This window comes from Eschscholzia californica, unplaced genomic scaffold, assembly GCF_041429995.1.
Source record: "Eschscholzia californica isolate CP2 unplaced genomic scaffold, dmEscCali1.0.p SCAF_1, whole genome shotgun sequence".
In the NCBI taxonomy this organism is placed as follows: Eukaryota; Viridiplantae; Streptophyta; class Magnoliopsida; order Ranunculales; family Papaveraceae; genus Eschscholzia; species Eschscholzia californica.
In genome coordinates, this window is record NW_028238198.1 from 75281531 (window position 1) to 75301795 (window position 20265).

The 20265-nt window shown below is 38.0% G+C and overlaps 1 non-coding gene and 1 pseudogene across 1 annotated transcript; both read left to right on the forward strand.

The window, feature by feature from the left end:
* Positions 1-9751: 9751 nt before the first annotated feature.
* Positions 9752-9969, forward strand: LOC147569154 (small nucleolar RNA U3). Its single transcript, XR_015231587.1, has one exon. It is a non-coding gene; the product is annotated as a small nucleolar RNA U3 (small nucleolar RNA).
* A 9084-nt stretch (positions 9970-19053) lies between these two features.
* On the forward strand, positions 19054-19197 carry LOC147569155 (small nucleolar RNA U3; annotated as a pseudogene).
* The last annotated feature ends 1068 nt before the right edge of the window (positions 19198-20265 follow it).

Sequence of the window (20265 nt, forward strand, 5' to 3'; positions counted from 1 at the left end):
GGATGGTGATGGAGTATCCGCTTTCCTCTAGTTGGCACTCTCATTGGGTTTCATGGACTACAAGGGCAAGGTTAATTCGCTATCCTAATGTCACTCCTAGTGGCTAAGGAAATTGAGCACACTAGATCAAATGAGCTCTTTTACAAGTTACGAGGTTGAGTAGCTCTTCATTCTACTCGGAGTTAGCGCGGAAGAGTACACTCGAAGGACAATTTAGGCTTTGAGCTCTCACATGGGTTAAGTCTCCACTAATGACTACTTTAGGTCTCTTAGAAATGTTTCTTCTTCACTAAGATGTCACTCACATGGCACAACACAAACACTAAAAGACTCGACTTTCATGCAAAGGCTATTAGCAATCACAAAACTCATCAACTCGACACATATGCATCAAAATTCTTAAAACTATCACTAGAATCACATGCATATCTACTCAAAATTTTCAAAATTTTCAAATTTTGGCTAATTTGAACCCTTTTTGTCTTTAAAACCCATGGTCATGCATTGGTTATGGTCATATCCCGCATCCCCAAACTTAAAACTAACATTGTCCTCAATGTTATAAGCATACACTCACCAAAAGATAAAGAGACACGTCAATCTAAAGAGAAGAGTGGAGAGTTATTACCATAACCGAAGGAGATAAAAGATGATACTACCAAGGCTCATGTATAAAGAGGTTCCAAGTTGATGCCAAGCTCGCGCCATCCCCAAACTTGGAACAAACCACGCCTTAGAAGTAAAACATATAAAAATTTCTCCTAAAAGATCAACAAATATCATGAGAATGAATCACATAAAAGACATGACCACATACAAATCTACCACTAACGTGGGTATAGACGATTGCATTGAGCTATGCAATTAGCCTTTAATTCTCTTGATTTCACACAAGAACACGAGTTATGTCTCGTGGAGGGTTTCCAGAGATGATACCCACAAACATCAAGACCCATTAATCGGCCTAACGATCGTAAAGCAAAAGACGAAAGATTTGGGGGTCAACCCAAAGAAAGCTATATACAAATGGTAATCGTCTCACAACTATGTAAAAAATATTAAGTGCAAGCAAGACGATTAAAGAAAATAAGTCATCCCCAAACTTAGTGGATGCACGGTCCACTAAGTAAGCATAAATGCTAGGGGCGACGACTAAGAAGTCGTCAAAAGGATCGACATACAAGTGAAGGGCTAAGAGGTCAGTCGAAGGCAAAAAGTCATCTGGAAGCTTAGTGGATGGAACATCCACTATGTCCATAGACACTCTAGGAAAGAGGTCTGAAATGTCCCAAAAGAGATCAACAACCGAGTCTGAGATCACGTGAAAGGTTGAACTGGACTCTAAGGGTGAGGCAATAGGCTCAGGGACCAAGTCAAGGTCCATGGTTTCCTTAGGTAAATGGTCCGACAAACTATCCAACATGTCTCTAGGTACTATGTCATCGATGTCCTCAAAGGCATCTAAAGCCTCATAGTCAATTATAGCATCATGTGCGGCATCTAAGACTGACTCCTTACAAGTGTCGAAAATCGGAAAGTTCAATATAGTGTCATCCCCAAACTTGTTCATAGAGCCACCATCTTGAATCTCAAAGTCTAATATAGTTCTATCATGATGAGACGACACATGGTGAGGAAACGAGACAACAAGGTTATCAGTTTTTTCAAGCTCTTGGATCCTCTCAGTTGATTCGTCGACATTTAACTTAGTACTAGGGTTAGACGTATTACCCTCGCCATCGGACCTAGTACCCTCTTGAATTTGGGGTGGTGACACCCCTTCCTCGTCGGCTAACAACTGTGACATCATCATCTCTAATGGATGATTTAGAGATTCTAATTGATGATTTAGAGACTCAAACCTCTGATGTAACTCTTGTTGCATTTGAATCTGCGTCTGTTCAAATCGATCTTGTGTCTCTTCAAGTTGTAACATCATTTCCGTCAGACGACTCACAGACTCTACTTGAGAACTATCTTCAAGAGTCTCTTCATGATAAGGCTCACAAGTGTAACAAGATGAAGACTCTTGTTGATAATTCCCACCATACACGCTAGGATGATACCTACCTCTAAAATCATTTGTCTCAGAAAAGTGTGAAATGTAAGGTCTCTCATACATATTTGATGTCGGACCATATCTATCACTAATCTGATCGTCTCTACACATCCATCGGTATTCTCCTATGGTCATACGAGATCTGTCATGCTTAAATGGTCTATTCCCCTCACTAATCGAAACATCCCTACACATCCTTTGGTATTCACCTAAGGTCATATCAGGTCAGTTAGTGCGGGGAATCCTCGAAATAAGTTCATCATCATCAACATCGAATGGCCAACCGTTATAAGAACGGGCCATGATCTCAGAGTATTCAAAGATGGTAACACATAATCACAAATGGGAACTAACAATTATAGAAGTAAACAATCGCACAAAAGTAAGAAGGAAGAGATAGAATGCGATACTATCGACTTTTCGCTTGACTTCACGATTCCTTCATTTCCTTCGCTCCTATGTCTCTTCTGGCTATTTCCTTGAAATGGTACCTAAAAAAAATACACTTAAGAAAATAGAAAAACAAATAAAGCAAAAACGTCTAAGTAAGAAATTAACACTAAACTAATGAACACACAAGCAAACGATATCCTAACTACTAAATCTATCCCCGGCAGCGGCGCCAAAAACTTGATAGGCCTAAAAATAGGTCTATTCCCGCAAGTATACGGAGTCAAGTTATAGTATTTATAATAAGATCGGGAAATCGTCCCAAGGAATAGGTAGGTAACTTCAGATATTGAATGCGGGTTTAACCCAATAATCAAGATGTCAATAGCTAACTTAGACTAACACACACACACCCCTCATATAATTGATGATTGATTTGGAAACTACTATGAAAAAAAAGAAAGCAATACTAATAGACTAATAAGAATGAAATCAAGATGAGAAGAAGAATCTAGGGTTTTCGATTTCACCACATAAATGGACTACTTAAAACATGCATTAATTAACAAATCCCTTTTCTCATGTATAACTCAAAATCTAACATAATAAACTATTTAGATTTCGGAATATATTCTTTAATAACACAATTCAAAATCAAGAATGTATGATTGACTACCATATAAAACTAATTTCCTACACTATCATTCAAGATCTAAAAGGCACATCTCATCTAATAAATCAATAAAAGCATGAAATATCTAATTATAATACATGAATGATAATAAGGTTATAGAATCAACATGAAATGACAATCGATAGGCATTGAAGCTCAAAATAAGGATTCATTGATTTATAACATATCTCAAAATAAGCCCAAATATGGGTTTCCTCTACACCCTAGATACAAAATTTAGCTACTCATGGAATCTAAAATAATATTCATTGAATTCATAAAATAAATGGAATTACAAAAGATTAATGGAAAGAAATCACCAAGAATGTTCACAATCCATACTCCCATGTATCTCCATTTTGATGTCCAATTTAAGCTCCAAGTATATCAAAAATATTGCCCAAAACTCCAAATAATAGCTTATTAGAAGATAAAAGAAGAGAAATTTAGAAAAGAGATAGAAGAAGAAGAGATTTTAGAGAAGAAGGTATGGAGAAATTAGAAGGTTAGAAGAAGAAATTAGAAGGAGAAAGAAAATCTAGAGAAAAGATGAAGGTAGTAGAGAAAAGAATGGTGGCTAGGGTTTTTAATTGAGAAGAGGTAGAGAGAAAAGGAGGCTAAGAGGGGAAAAGAAGGGTTAGGATTTTACAACTACAAGAAGGAGGAAAGGGGGGCTAAGAAGGGAGATAGAGAAGAGGGATATTGAGAGGGTTTGCAAGTCTAGGTTTTAATGGAGGAGCAAGTGCTATTTATAGATGGGTTAGGGTTTTTGTTGGGTTAAAATGGTAGAAGATGGGAAAATGAGGGTTAGTTTTGGAATTTGGGGCTTAAAATATAAAAAAACCCTAAATTGGTCGGCGGCTGGGTAAAGGGTTTTCAATTTCAGATTATTTGGTGTAGCCGGTTGTAAGATAATAAGGTGAGACAACTCAGCAACCGTTAGATCTTGAAGCGCGCGGATCTGGAGGGACGGGAGAGATGACACGCGTCTGGGAGTACGGGATTTAGGCTGCTTCGGGTGCACGGGATAATGATAAACCAAGGGACACACAGCAGCCGTTGGATCTACAAAACACGGAAGGTCACGGTCCAGATTAAAACGTGAGATCAGGGCTACCGAGTTAAGTTGCAGCGCGCTCCACCGGATCAGGCCTATAGGGTCCGTTTCGCTGCTTAGCGGAAATACGGGACTTGCATATACCGGCCTCCGCTGATCAACACGTGTCTGTTGGGATACCGCGCGCCAGAAACGTACCCGACATTGTCCCGCTAGTCAACATCTTTTGACTGAACTTTGACCTTGGTTTATTCCTTCGTCCGGACTCCGATTTGACTTCCGTTTTCTCCTACGGACTCGTCTCGACTTCTACTTTTCAACCACGCACTGACCTTGGCCAAATTACCAGATTGTCCTTGACTCCAAATGACCAAAATACCCTTCATGCATCTTTTCCTCGTTTTTAACCGTTTTTCACACCTAACTCTCCAAAAGACACCTAATCAAGAAAACCAACCATTTTATTATAATAAAGACTCGAAACGAACTAACTCGACTAAATTAAACGACTCTGATGGGACATTTTCATGACCCATCAGAGGAAAACCCAACAATACTTAGTAAATTTCCCATATTTTAAAAGCTTATCCTTATCATGATTTAGATTCGAAGTCAATAGAAATACGAAGGTTCGATCTACTATTAAGCAATTACTATGTTATAAAATACGAACATGAAATGTTGGAAGAAATTGTATGGGATTATAATTTATCAAGTATAAAGTATATCGTCAAATAAATAATGAAACTAACCATTTTAAGCCAAGTTTATAAACTTTGATCGACTCAACATACAGAAGACTCATCTGATTCGAACCGAAAAAATTACTCACAGTTTTTTATGACTCAAATTCATCGTAAAAGTCTACCTAGCACTTGCAAAACAAATCTTTGATCATGTCTAAAGTAGTTTCCACTGTTTCTTAAATATATACAATATCAGAGTGGCGCAGCGGAAGCATGGTGGGCCCATAACCCACAGGTCCCAGGATCGAAACCTGGCTCTGATAATTGTGGATTCATATTTTCAGACTTTAAAACTCTTTTTTGATTTTACTGTTCTTGGCAAGCTTGTTGTTCTAATTAAAAGAAAAAGTAATACAACTTGTTTGTTTGGTACATATAATACAAATGAAAGGAAGTAAAAAAGTATATAATTTGTTCTTGTCAAGCTTCTTACCTTAGTTGAGTTTTCGTGTAGGAAAGAATTGTTCGACATCAAATGTATTTTTTAGATGAAAATGGAAAACAAAATCAAATAAACCCACATCGTGATACACCAACTTTGCAATAAGAATTTAAATGCTCTAACTAACGATGAATCGATCAATGAACGGAAAATGGATGTTTACAACTGTAGGAGACAAAATCAGCAAGAGGATGAAGATAGGCGGGATGAATAAGGCTAAATAATCTCCGCCTTTTTCATCCCTGCCATCTCTTCTCAGTAGCCAATTATTTTCACCTTCACCAGCTATATCGTCATATTCTTTTTTGGGGTAGCCTTTTACGTGCGTTTAATTTGAACTTCCTATCTATATCACATGTCTCTAATGGTGATTTTACCCATATGAATGGACAGAGATGGTTAGGTCCTTCATAACACATTTTGCCCTCTCGTCCAAAATGTTCCTTCTAAAAGCCATCGGCGACGGAGTTCTCACTAGACATAAATTGGTTTCTATAAGCACTTGATTTCTGTGCATTGATAGCCTTGATTTAAAGTGGAAACTGACAGCTTCTTGGGAAAAAGTTAGTTTTTGTAAACAATTTTGTGAATATATTTTTCTGTTATTCCCATTAAATTTACTTCTGCTAAACTAGAAGAAATGAGTTTCTGTTGGACACATTTTCTTGCTATCAAATTCAACCTTAGATAATGATCACAAGTACTAGATAGCATGTAACACTATGACCATTAGTTTGATTCTGTTAACCGATCATTAATGTTAAATATACTTCTATTCGGGTGCTATTGAGTATTGTTGCTCACAGGGATCTTGAGCTGGAACAACTCGATGTTAAAACCGCCTTCTTGCACGGGGATTTGGAAGAAGAAATTTATATGGCTCAACCTGAGGGATACAAGGTTGAGGGTAAAGAAAATCAAGTATGTCGTTTGAGGAAATCTCTTTACGGATTAAAACAATCCCCTCGCCAATGGTACAAACGATTTGATTTTTTCATGCTAAAGCATGGTTTTCGCAGAAGTGACTATGATTGTTGTGTATACATCAAGAAGCTTCACGAAGGTGACTTTATTTATCTCCTTTTGTATGTGGATGACATGCTTATTGCTTCTCGAAGCATGGTGGAGATAAATAAGTTGAAATCTCAACTCAGTCAAGAGTTTGAGATGAAAGACATGGGCGCTGCAAAGAAGATACTGGGAATGGAGATTAAGAGAGAGCGGTCAAGTAAGAAACTGTACTTGAATCAGAAAGGTTACATCGAACGAGTAGTTTCTCGATTCGGGATGCAGAATGCGAAGGCGGTGTCAACACCTTTGGCACCACACTTCAGGCTCTCGGGAAAACAATCTCCCACTACTACGGTGGAGAAGGATCATATGGATCGTGTACCGTATGCTAGTGCAGTTGGCAGTTTGATGTATGCTATGGTGTGCACTCGTCCAGATATTTCACAGGCGGTCAGTGTGGTTAGCAGGTTTATGGCAAACCCAGGGAAGACACATTGGGAAGCTGTGAAGTGGGTCTTGAGGTACTTAAAGGGTACCGTTGATACGGGTTTGTGCTTTGGTGGAGACACATGTCAGGTAAGCGGTTATGTTGACTCGGATTATGCTGGCGATCTAGATAGAAGACGATCTACTACTGGTTATGTATTTAGGGTACATGGAGCTCCAGTTAGTTGGCGATCGATGTTACAATCTACAGTTGCATTATCTACTACGGAGGCCGAGTATATGGTTATGGCCGAGGGTGTGAAGGAAGCATTGTGGTTGTGGGGTCTTCTGGATGATCTAGGGATTAAGCAGGAGTGCGTGGATGTATGGTGTGATAGTCAAAGTGCGATTCACTTGGCGAAGAATCAGGTCCATCATGCTCGTACTAAGCATATCGATGTCAGGTATCACTTTGTACGAGATGTCATAGAGGAAGGTGATGTTTCTCTAATGAAGGTACACACAGATGAGAATCCCGCGGACATGTTGACTAAAGTGGTGACATGTAGCAAGTTTCAGCATTGCCTGGAATTGCTACAAATCGGCTCGTGTTAAGTTGCCCGAAAGGGCGTAATGGCGACAAGGTAATCTTTATGTGAAGGATTGGTAGAACTACGGTAGGCTTGATCCTATAAAAGGGTACGTAGGCAGCCATGGTCATATGGTGCAGTCGGATGAAGTTACAAGAAGCAGATATATCTTACAAGGAGTATCCTGGTGTTCGTCCAAAATTTGAAGTATATCAAATTGTGTACGAGGTGGAGAATTGTGAGAGGCAGTTTTTCAAACCAAATTGGAGGTCGGTGGTGATGCATCCAATTTGAGTCGGTGGTGATGCATCCAGTTAGAGGCGGTTTGGATTGGCAATAGGCGGTTTCACTTTGGCGGTTTGTGATGTTTCTAAAAGATTTAGAAACCAATGCCTAAAACCAATTTCCTAATTCCCAAATTGGACCGGCTTATAATAATATAAATAGGGGTATTGAGTTCTTTGTAACACACCAACACAAGCAACAACAACTCTTCTTTAGAGAGAGCTAAAGAGAGAAAGCAAGTGAGAGAGAAATTTTTTGTTCATAGTTTTGAGCGGTGTTAAATTTCTCGGTCGTCGAAGATCTAGTATAGAAGGTTAATTTCTATACGGTACCATCTTGGGACGAACTTGCGGGTTGTGTTAGTCGTCTTCATCTATCCTTCAATAAAGATTTCTTTTCGCCCGAGGACGTAGGCTTTAAAGCCGAACCTCGTTAAATTCTGTTCGCATATTTGATTTTGACTTAGCTTTTCGATTAATCTTCATAATCGGATCAATTTCTGGGTAGGTTCGATAGCTTCCGCGACTTTTAGTTATAACAATATAGAATGTTAATTCATGAATGAAAGCTTCTCTAATATGAAAACTCATAGCGGAATCACAATGTTGAAAGAGTATTGTGAGCGTGGAAACGACCTCTAACCCAAACTGCTACATGAATAGCCGTTTCCAAGGTCCAGTCTTTTGGCGGTCGGGTATTGACTTACCTCATAGAAAACTAGCCATTGTCATTGTTAATTTGCGACAAAAGTTCTATATGTCAGTCGTATGTGCTTTAGGACAATGGTCTTAATATACAGCTCATGTGCTTCGGAATTCATTTTCATGTTCCCACATAAGATTGTTCGTTTGAGACATATTAAGAGGTTGTATTAACTCTTGCACACCTACCCGCGTTTGGCCGCGCGTGTTGGGTTTTTCTAGTTGCTTAGAACATTGGGATCTCACAATTCTCTTTAACTTCAAGATTCAAAGGCACTATCTATATATATAGTACATATAATTATATACGTCCGAAGCGGAATGTAGGTAGGACCATTTTTTTCTCAATTATAGTGCATTATAGTCATCTAAATCAGTAGCTCTAGGTACTGTTAAGTTTGACCTTGGAATCTAGCTAATCTAGCTAGACATAGGGTTTTCTCAAAACCGAACTAAGACAATGGCTGGTTGGAGTTAAAGATAATCCCATCCACCTTGAGAACTAATAGCATATTGGCATACAACTCTTCGTCTCATACTCTTAGTGTGTTTAACTAGCGCGTTGCGTTTTGCCAATGCACTAGCAAGTGCCCGTGGGTGATTGGGACAATGGGAGCTTATGTCACTTTGCATCGCCGCCATGCCCCATGAGCCATTGGATCCTCTCTAGTTTTCACCATTTGATGTAATCCACGAATCCAACCATTGGGAATGAGATAAAGGCCAAAGATGAGACATGTTGTAGTTGTTGTCAGACTTTCTCTCCTGATTTTTAGCTAGAAATATCGCTCTTCACTGATTTATTCCACACTTTTTCTTTTCTTTCTTAATGTTTTTAGCTTTGCGCATTTACCATTTACACTGATAAAGTTATCTATCTATGTAACCGACGTGAAGCACACTTTGATTGGGTGTAAGATGTGTGCCTCTCCACTAGCTAGCTACAAACATATCAAATTTCCAGTGTGGAATTAGAAAAAAGTTATTGCGTAAATGGTGGATTCATCAAAGACATTCCTAACAAGATTACTTACGTAGTTTGTAATTCCCTTGAGCTACGATGGGACTTCCCTTTGCTGCTTTCTCAATGATTGTTCCAGAACAAATTTGTAACTGTTCCACCGAAATCCGAATAACTTGTTTCAAAATATTAAATATCTAATAGTTGAAACAGTTGTCAGTATGAAGTTAGTGCTTTGGAAGAGTGTTGAGCCCCTAACCCACTGGTTCAGGGATCGAAACCTAGCTCTAGTTAATGTAAATTTAGTTTTTTGGAATAGAACTTTTAACATATTAAACAACATTAGTCCCACATCAGTTAAACTGAAAGAGATTCTTTGCCCTTTAAGCAGATGAACCCCAATAGATGGCACGACCTTACTTGAACAGGATCTGTTCTATAGGATCGTACATCTGTATCCTTGATTTCTAAGGAGACATGAACCTAAGTCTGGTCGATGAATCATGACGGTCCAATCAGAGCGTGATTAATAGTTGGGGTGTGATCTATATCATATTCTCAGCCGTAGATGATCGTTCTCAGCTTGTCCTTGGATGGCTGGGATGGTTGGTCCGTTGTCTGACAGACTTCCCCAAATCTTTTTGGCACTCGATTTGAGTGAGGTCCAAGTTTTCAGCTGCTTGAAACTCCCAAATACACAAACAAATTTGCATATTAGATAACATCACCTCCCAAAAAAACAAGAAGACTCAGGAAGGTACCCGTATGAAAATTTTAGTTGTCGAAGCCCATGTATAATTAGTGTTTGGACTTATAAAGCAAACCTTATTTGGACTCCGAACTCTTAGTGACAAGTCTGGCCGAGTTTGTGATGTGAGGATTTGCTATGACTGAATTTAAAGTATCATGAAGCAACAAAGTATCTTTTGTGGGATTTTCATGTGACAAAGTAGATGTAATTGTATGAACAACTCAAATTTCCATGTGACTGGTAGCTCGTAAATTATTTGATATGTTTTGTTTTTTGACTAGGTTCCCACCGCGTCCGTAGGACGCGGTAGATCCCTTTTGGCTGCGCCTTCGTGTTAAGAATATTGTAACAGTTGAATAGTCATTTTACATTTAGACAAAATAATAATTATAATTATATATTAAACAACCAAGAGGAGCAATCAAATACTAAGTTATTTACATTTAATAAAAGAGAATTACATTTAAAAAAGAAAAATAATATTTCATTGAAGCCTGAACTATAAATAGATGTGAGAGATTGTTTTTTTCTTACAGTCAAAAGATATCAATCTGGCAAGAGTCCTATTTATATATTTTTCGAAGTAGTTACTTTGGGAAGTTTTTCATAAAAAAACCGATCAAGAATGTGGAAGAGAGATTTTCTCCCCGCTAATTTCTCATCCTCCCGCGTTTTTCTACTCAAGAGAAAAAGAAAATAGAGAAATATATGGGTAGTAGTTACTCTAACTAATTTTAGTTGATTTACATAGATACCCTTCTTCTTGTAGTCTATTTACATAAAAAAATATTATATCATCCGTCGGATGTGTTCCCAACCAAATCTCTAAAATAAAATGGATGGTCAGACTTATCCCCCTGAATAACCGACTGACCTGTTTTAATATAATAGATTGCTAACAGATGTTCTTGTACCTTTTGTCAGTGTGGTTGGTGCTTCATTGTCTTCTGACTAACAACGATTGATCAAACAACACACGTGTATCTACATGTCAAATAGGGACATCTCAGGTACTTTATGTTTCATATACTTAGTCGTTAGCATAGTTCCAAGTTATATTAAAGTGGCTTATTGTACAATGAAGAAACCTCTGACAAAAATTATCATCTCCACATTGAGATGACAATGACAAGAGACCCAAGTCACAAGACTACTTTTTTTTTTTTTTTTTGTTGAAAGATAAATTGTATTAGATAGAAATAAGAGTTCTATTACAATAAAGCTTGCATAAAAAGTAAGGAACCTGTTTCCAGGCCTTCGATCTGTTTTTCGTTCTTGCCCATTTCGCCAGCTTATCAGCTACTTGATTGAATTTCCTGCTGGTATGTGAAAACTTGACTTTTTCCAGTCTCTTTTTTATGTCATTGATCTTGGTCATATGAACTTGGGATTGCCATTGAATGTTATTCTTTCCTTTTTGTAGGTATTTTATGATGTTAATGTTGTCACTTTCGACAATGATTCTTTTGTATTCATGAGATTCTGCCCATTGCATACCCTTAAGAACAGCAATTGCTTCGCTTTCCTCTGGGTTTCTGCTTCTAACTGTGAATGTTGCCGCTTCGATCAATTTTGATTCCATGTCATGGATAACTAGGCTGATACCCGTTATACTTTGCATGTCCATGAACGATGCATCTACATTTATCTTTAGAAATGACGGTTCAGGAGGTATCCATTTGCCTTGTATTGTTGTATTTTGTGTTGTATTCAACTTTTGGATTTGAGGGAAAGTTGTAATGATTGAAATCATTTTGTCTAACCTGTTGATTTCGTGTTGGAAGCAGTGGTCGCATCTTATTTTCCATATGTTCCACATGATGGTGCCAAAATGTATGTTGTTTTTGGCATAAGCCATGTGGTTATTGGATTCCCAGGAGAAGATCCAGTCTCTCGTTGACCGGATGTTTTCAGAAATTATGTTGAAATAGAACCATATATTCTTAGCAATAGGGCAGTGCAGTAATGCATGTTCAATGGTTTCAATTTCATTGCAGTTTGGACAGGTTCTGTTGTTGTCGATGTATTTTCCTTTTCTATCTTTAACCGGGAGGGCGTTGGTACATATTTTCCAAACAAAAGTTTGTATCCTAGGGACTACTGGTAGGGACCAAATAAAATTCCAATTCGGAGATTGTGGTTGTGGTGAATTCATGCTAAGGCTCAGATGTTGATACATAGATTTGACGCTGAATTTACCATTTTTTGTAAGAGTCCATTTCCTTTGATCCTCATTATCTATATCAATCGAGATGGTAAGAATGAGATTCTTAGTCTCATTGTCAAATTCATTATTGAGTAAGGTTTCATCCCATGTGCCATTGTTGATAAGCTGAGCTACCTTATTTAGGTTCGAGGTGTGGTTGCGCATGATTGACGGGGAACTGGGGATCCAGTTATCCGTCCAAATATTAATACTTTTACCATTGTGGACCTCCCAAGTCGAGTAGTTTTCAATAGTCTTAATATATCTGTTTATGTTCTTCCAAAGCCACGAGTGGTGAGGTTTTGACGGCCCTGGTTTCTCTGTTTTATCAAAATACTTAGCTTTTAAAAACTTTACCCATATGGATTCAGGTTCAGTTATTATTTTCCATGCTAACTTACTTAGCATTGTTTGGTTATCCAGCTCCGTTGAGTGGATTCCCAGACCGCCCAAGAATTTGGGAAGGCATATAGATGACCAAGATTTGGTACATATGCCTTTGGACTTACCCCACCAGAACGACTTTTGTAAAGTCGTAATGCTTTTGCATATGCCCTTGGGAAGGGCAAAGCATTGCATTTGGTATCGGGGTACGGCTGCAGCGATAGCCGAAATGACTACCGTGCGACCAGCAGGAGACAAGAAACTGTGATTCCATCTGTCTAACTTCATTTTGATTTTAATAAGAATATCATTAAAGACTTGCTTTTTGTTAGCACCTATGAAAAGCTGAGATCCTAGGTATTTTTCCGAAGTGGCTGCATATTTAACTTTAAGGGATCGCATAATCATGCGTTTAAATTTAGGGTGAGAATTTTTAGAGTAGAAGATGTTAGATTTAGCGTAGTTGATCATTTGACCTGATGCGTTGCAGAAGGTCTTGAGAATAGTTTTGAGGAAATGGATGTTCTCAAGAGAATTGCGGCCAAAGATAATGCAGTCATCCGCAAAGAGGAGGTGGGAAATGGATAGATTAGGGTTTTTGGTGGGGAATCCCATGAAATTATTTTTATCTTGCTCATCTTTAAGCAGTCTACTAAGCCCTTCCATGGCTAGAGTGAATAAAAAAGGGGAGAGAGGGTCTCCCTGTCTGATCCCTCTAGTAGGGTGGAAAGTGGGGCCTGGGCGCCCATTGATTAATACTGCCATTGAGGAGGTTGTAATGCATTGGGCAATCATTTTGACCCAATGCTCCGAATAACCTAATTTGGACATGATATTTAGTAGGAAGCTCCATTCAATCCTATCAAAGGCTTTGGACATGTCAAGCTTAAGGCCGAAATAGCCAGTTTTACCCTTCATGGTTTTGAGGGAGTGAATGATTTCCTGCCCCATGATAATATTGTCCGAGATTTGTCTGCCGGGGACATACGCAGCTTGGAAGGGGGAAATGATATCATGAAGCGTGTGTTTGAACCTATTAGCCAAGATTTTCGTTATGATTTTATAGGTGGTATTCAGTAGACTAATAGGTCTGTAGTCCGATGGGGTTTGGGGAGTAGTGGTTTTCGGGATGAGACAAATGTGAGTGTGATTTGTGTCCTGCGGGAGCACCGCCGACTCGAAGAAATCTTGAACAAGGGAGTAGATATTGGGACTCACAGTATCCCAGTTAGATTGATAGAAGTATGGGGGGTAACCGTCTGGCCCCGGGGCCGCTTCTTTTTTCAGACTGCTGATAGCACTATTAATTTCTTCCTGATCCGGGGTTTTTGACAGCTCTATATTTTGATTCTGGGTTATAGTGTTCTGAAAAAGGTTAAGAACGGGGTAGTTATCCGATATACCCTGAGTTGTGCTAATGTTGAGGAGATGGGTCGAAAAAACTGCTTGAATATTTTCTAGGCCTTCTTGCCAGTCCCCCTTGGGATCTTTAATGGTGGTGATTTTATTAGTACGGTCACGCTGGATGGCTTGAGAGTGGAAGTATTTAGTGTTTTTATCTCCTACTGAGAGGAAGTTGTTCCTAGATTTTTCTTTCCATATAGATTCTTGGAGATTATATAGTTCTTCCAGTTGATTGTGGATCGTATTGAAATCATTTTTAGTATTAACGTTATTCAGTTTAGTGATAAGCTCTTTGATGTTATTGTCTATGTTACCAAAAACAGACTTATTCCACTTAGTGAGTTGTCTACTGAATTTTTTCAGATTCACTTGAATATTATTATGATTAGTCCATTTTTCGGAAATGAATTTGTGACAATCTGGATGTGACATCCAAGTCCTAATGAATTTAAAAGGTTTAGGTTTATTGCTGCTTAAGTCTGTGTCATCTAGGAGAATAGGTAGGTGATCTGACCCTACCGTTTCTAGATGGGAAATGCTAGAGGAAGGAAATTTTTTAAGCCACTGCAGATTGGCTAGCGCTCTGTCTAGTCTTTTCTGTATAAAGTTTTCTCCATATTGTCTGTTATTCCATGTGTATGGGTAGCCCTTGAAGCCCATATCAGTTAAGTTAAGATTATTGATATAGGTTTGAATCCTATGATTGTTGGAGTTCATGTTCATGTTACCTCCTTATTTGTCCTTGTAGTCCAGAATTACATTGAGGTCCCCAATAACCATCCAAGGAGTATCTTCTTGAACCTTAAGCTTATTTAGCGTTTTCCAGGGTTGAAGTTTACTCTTGGAATATGGGCTACCGTAAAAACCTGTTACCGAGTATTCTGGGCTATGAGTGGAGCTATATACTTCCATGTGGACCATATTATTGTCCGAATATATAATTTTAAGGTTGATGTTATGCTTCCAATATAAGGCTAAGCCCCCGGCCTTATTCATTGGTTCAACAAAGAAATGGTCGTAATGCTTGCTAAGCTTAATGTAGTTCTTAATTCTATTTGATTTAGTCTTGGTTTCAGAGATAAAAATTATATCCGGGTTATGTCTGTTAATCAGACTCATAAGATGTTTGCGTGTGCTAAAAGAGGATATACCTCTAATGTTCCAACTAAGTACTTTGGGCCCAATATTGGTATTCATCTAATCTTACTGCAAGGATCTAACGCTGGGCTTTATATAGCTAAGAACGTCTAAAGGCCCCTCCGAATGAATCAGGGCAAGAAGGAGTGGAGGGGAGTTTTATGGACGCTCGGACTATTTGGTCTACCTAAGAAGCCCAGAATAGTGGAAGCCCAGAACCTTATCCTAGTGGGGTAGTCTAATTGGGTCGAGGTGCCTAAACTAAACTGAGCGATAGGTGTCTGTATAATGATTAAGAACAGAGTGTTTAAGAGGCACCCACGCCTAGATCGGCTAATGGAACTGAGAATCTAAAGGCACTCCCAGCCTAGAAGATGGGAGAATACACCCAAGGACCAAGGCCAATAACTAGAAAATAACTAGTAAAGCAAGAAACAGAAGAAGGTGTTGTTTCTGGGTGTTAAGAAGCAAAGCAACCAAGAAGTAACTATGGAAGAACTAAGAGAAAATAAACACTAGAAAGATAAATAATTCTAGCTAGATAATACTATTAACTAATAACAATCTAAATATAAACATCCATTAAGACAAAATAACAGCAAGTAATTAACTACCCACAGTACTAATACTCTGTCTCAACCTATGACAGAGGAGCGGTCTAATCAAAAGATTAAGATAATCCAAGATAACTAATTAATGTACTTAATAAAAACAAGAATTAAAATTACTTAACACCAAGAACAGAAAATCCAAATCCAAGACTCCGGGCTACTCGTCATCACCATCACTCCTATTAACCATGAACTGCCTAGGGGGTTCCAGAAGTTGATCAGCAAAGATATGCCTACGACGCTCTTCCTGGCTGTCTATCGACTCCGGAGGAGGAGTGTACCAGCTTAGAGGACCATAGCCAGTGAAGGAAGAAGACCCTCCTGAGGATTGACCTGAACTCCACCCCTGAAGAAAGCTAGGAAAAGCAGAACCCCTACCCATACTGTGCTCCTTGAGTTTCTTACTCAAATATTGACGATGTTCATCTATTTCGATTTTAACATCCATCAATTTATCTTGGTCCTTCCTCTTTCCTTTCTGTTTAAATATTTCATGAGGGGGAATGGGATGGGAAGGAGCTATGTTAGGGGGAACGACAGTAAGGGCCCAATTCTCATCTGGTCCATGAGCTACGAAGTTCACTTCCATAGGGACACTATTGATATGATCATGGTGAGGGAGACAAGGGTTGATGGGGTGCTCTACTATTCTGCATTTGTGGCAGATGGCCTTAGGGAACTTAAGATAGCTGAAGTTGATTGGCTTACCTCCATCTGAAAACACCGAGTTGAGAGTGGCTAGCAAAGGTGTACGAACATCGTACATAAATTGATTCCTGAGGGTGGTGTTTGTAACCTTGCTAAAGTTTCGAGGCTGAATTTGAAGAATGAACCCCATGCATGAAAAGATTATGTCTAGGTCATGTCGATTCTGAATGGAAGAAGGCAAGCCTGAGAGGCTACACCACATCGGCTCGAGCATCAACTCTGGTACCTCTCCTTGAAGTGGGAGATCCACTTCATGCATAATAACCAAATACCCTCTGATAACCCAAGGCCGACCTTGATTGATTTCACTAAGGGCAATAAGGTTTCTGGGTTTAATCATAAAGTGGTTGGGACCTGTTGATGAAGGAATGATCCTACTTTCTCTAAAGAATCTGGACTGGGCTGAGAGGTTCTTTCTTATGAAACCAATACCATAATCGTATTGGCAACATAATCGAGCAAGAAAGCCAGACGATATCACTGGTTGCTGCTTGATCTCTGCAGGTTTGGGGTAGTTAATCGTCAGCTTGCCATAGTCTGATAAACTTAATTGGATCGACATAAGTTTCGAGAGTTCTTCTGTGTTAGGTTGTGGTGTAGACGACATTAGAGCAAGACTAAGAATGAGGAAGAGGAGGAGAAGGCTTCTCTGAATATGAAGTCTGATCATATCTACTCTTAAAAGGGTTAGATAGAGGAGACTATAGGGCTTTTGCATGTCGAGATAGAGACCCCATTAATGATCTTTCAATTGAATGTTGACCACGTTTAGGCTGCCTAGGTTTTACTGCTCTACAATTCTTCTCTCTCTAACCCACTTGGAAGATTCAGGAATAACAAAACCGAGACGGAAGGCCGAGCGTCTGATGATCCTTGGAACCCGGCGCATGCGTGATGATCTAATGAGTAGCCTGTCTTGGATTACGGATTAGCTATTCCCCATGTTAATTAAACTAATAGAAAGGAGACAGGTGTAAATAAGGAAAGTTAATGGAATAAACTTACCTGTTGCTCGATCTTCTATGGCTTGTTCCCTAGGTTTATTCGTCTGGGTTTGCAGGTTCACCATGTATCCTTCTGTATGATCTTTTGGCGTCTTTAGATTTATCTTGATTATGCCTTTATCCTATCTCAGAGAGAAGATATCATTAATGTAACCAGTGATGCTTTAATGGTTATTGCAACCACTGGGTTGTGTTATTGTGGTTTCTGATTCCTTTTGTGACTTGGTAGGATTGATGATAGATCTTCTGTCTGTGATTTAATCTTTGTTATGAATCCAAACGAGATGCTAGTAGTGATGGATAGTGATTAGGGTTACCAAAAGGAGAGAAGGAGGAGTCGCCCGATGACGTCAGCACAGACTCTCTCTCTCCTCAAAAAACCCCACCCGTTAGATCAGTCACAAGACTACTTGCTTGGAAACTAGAACCACGTGGGTAGAGTTTCTAAGTACGTTCACACTCACATTTCTTTTGTTATCTATGAAATATAGCAGTAATATCTTCTTCGTATGGCTAATATCACTATGTAATATACCAGTAATATTATCTTCTTCTGAATGTACATGGGCCCAAGTTTGAGCTAAAGGGCCAACATGCAGGTTGAGTTCTAAGGATCTCAACTTAAGTGGCTTTGATGTTTCGCTATTTAAATCTAGGCATTACGTATTTAACTTGTAATCCGTAAAGTTTGAATACTTCGGCATCTAGGGTAAAGTGAGACCAAGGAAAACTTTGCAAGAACTTGAAGATAGAATTAATTGTGCAATTAGACTCATAAACATAAGGAATTACAGGCATCACATTAACAATCAGTTCTAAGCTTAAAATTAAATTCTCAGTTTCAGAGAATAGTATTCTCTTTAAGTTTGTAGGTATCTAACTAAAAACCAATTGCCAATAAGCTCAAATCCGCTATATTATATTTTTAATTGTGAGATAAGTACTCTTTGTCACGGTAAAACTATTTTAATATGCTTCCTTTAAGTAGTGCTTCTTTAGTGTAACATATTTGTATCCTATTGTAGTTAACATTGAGGGCATCCAACCATTAGAGATATAACGTATAAGCCTGCCTACATCTGATTTCAAGCCAACGGGTATTAAGTGAAGAAACTCCAAGTGTTGTTTTGTTAGGAAAGAAATTTTCTCTAATATGAGAGCACTATTCCCACGTTTATCTTCATTGGTATTTGCTTTTGTTTGTTCGACCTAGCAGTTGCAAAAACAAATCTTTGATCAAAATTGTAGAACTTGAAAATGTGTTAATATTTGTAAAATAATACTGCTTAAAGACATAAAGTATCAAAGTGGCGCAGTTGGTGGCCCCATAACTCACAGGTCCCAGGATCGAAACTTAACTCCAATAATTGTGGAGTGATGTGGAATTAAACGTCGAAACCCGGCTCTGATGATTGTGGAGTGATGTGGGATAAACAACATTAATCCCACATCACTTATATTGAAAGAGACTCTTTGCCTATTAAGACCACGGTTCCTAGTAGATGACACGACCATACTTGAACAGGATCTGTTTTATAGGATTGTACATTTGTATCCTTGATTTCTAAGGAGACATGACTCTCACCCTAGTCAATGAAAATAGAAAAAATCAAATAAATCTACATCATGATATGTGAACTTGTGATAAGAATTTAAATGTTTTATAAGAGGATACATTTGTATCCTATTATCCCTGCTATCTCTTTACACTCGCTCAACTTTTTTTTACATAAAAGATAATTTAATTTCAGAAAACACTTATTAATAGAAAATAAAAGGGCACTTTATGAACAGAGTTTACAAAACTATTTTATCAAAATATATGACTTTAAAATTTTGAATTCAAAATAATTTAATTTAGAAAAAAAAACACAACTATGTACTTAAAATTAGTTTTGAATCCATTCGTACTTTTTTAATTAACAATAAATTCAAATTTCCTACAAAAAGTTGAAAAAAAATCTAAAAACACTAAAATATCTTTTTCATGATCCGGCAATCCTGATTTGTTAAAGTAAACTAGGTGCTTAGTAGACAAAAACATATAGATCTGCATTACTTGTCTCACTACTCATGCTCAAAGCATTCCTAACCATTTTCATGAAAAAATGATCTTATAAGGGAGAGGTAGTTTCACCATTGCTTTTTCATGACATTTGATTATATAATGTTATACCTAATAAATTGTGCATATTTAAAAGCTTCTTATTGCATGATTTGGATTCAAAATTAATAGAAATATGAAGGTTTGATATAGTGTTAAACTGTGTTGTAAAATACGAACATGAAACGTTGGAAGAAACTGTAGGCAATGATTATTTGTCAAGTATAAAGTTTATCTTTAAATAAACAATAAAACTAACCATATTAAACCAAGTTTTAAAACTTTGATCAGCTCAACTTACAGAAGACTCATCTGATTCGAATCGATGAAAATTACTCAAGTAACATAAATTGAAACGTGATAACATGACTTACAACAGACGTCTAAAGCGTGGTGGTTCCATGGCTCCGAGGTGGATCGAAATCTGGCTCATATTATTTCTAAGTTTATTTTTAGATTCAAAGTTTTACAACTACTCCAATGTTAATTAGTTCGACATCACTTAAAACTAAAGTATAATTACCACCTTACTTAGACATGATACATTCTATAAGTTAGGTCTTCCATAAATAATCTAACATTTTATCTCCTAAATAAGTATAGGTTTTTTAATCA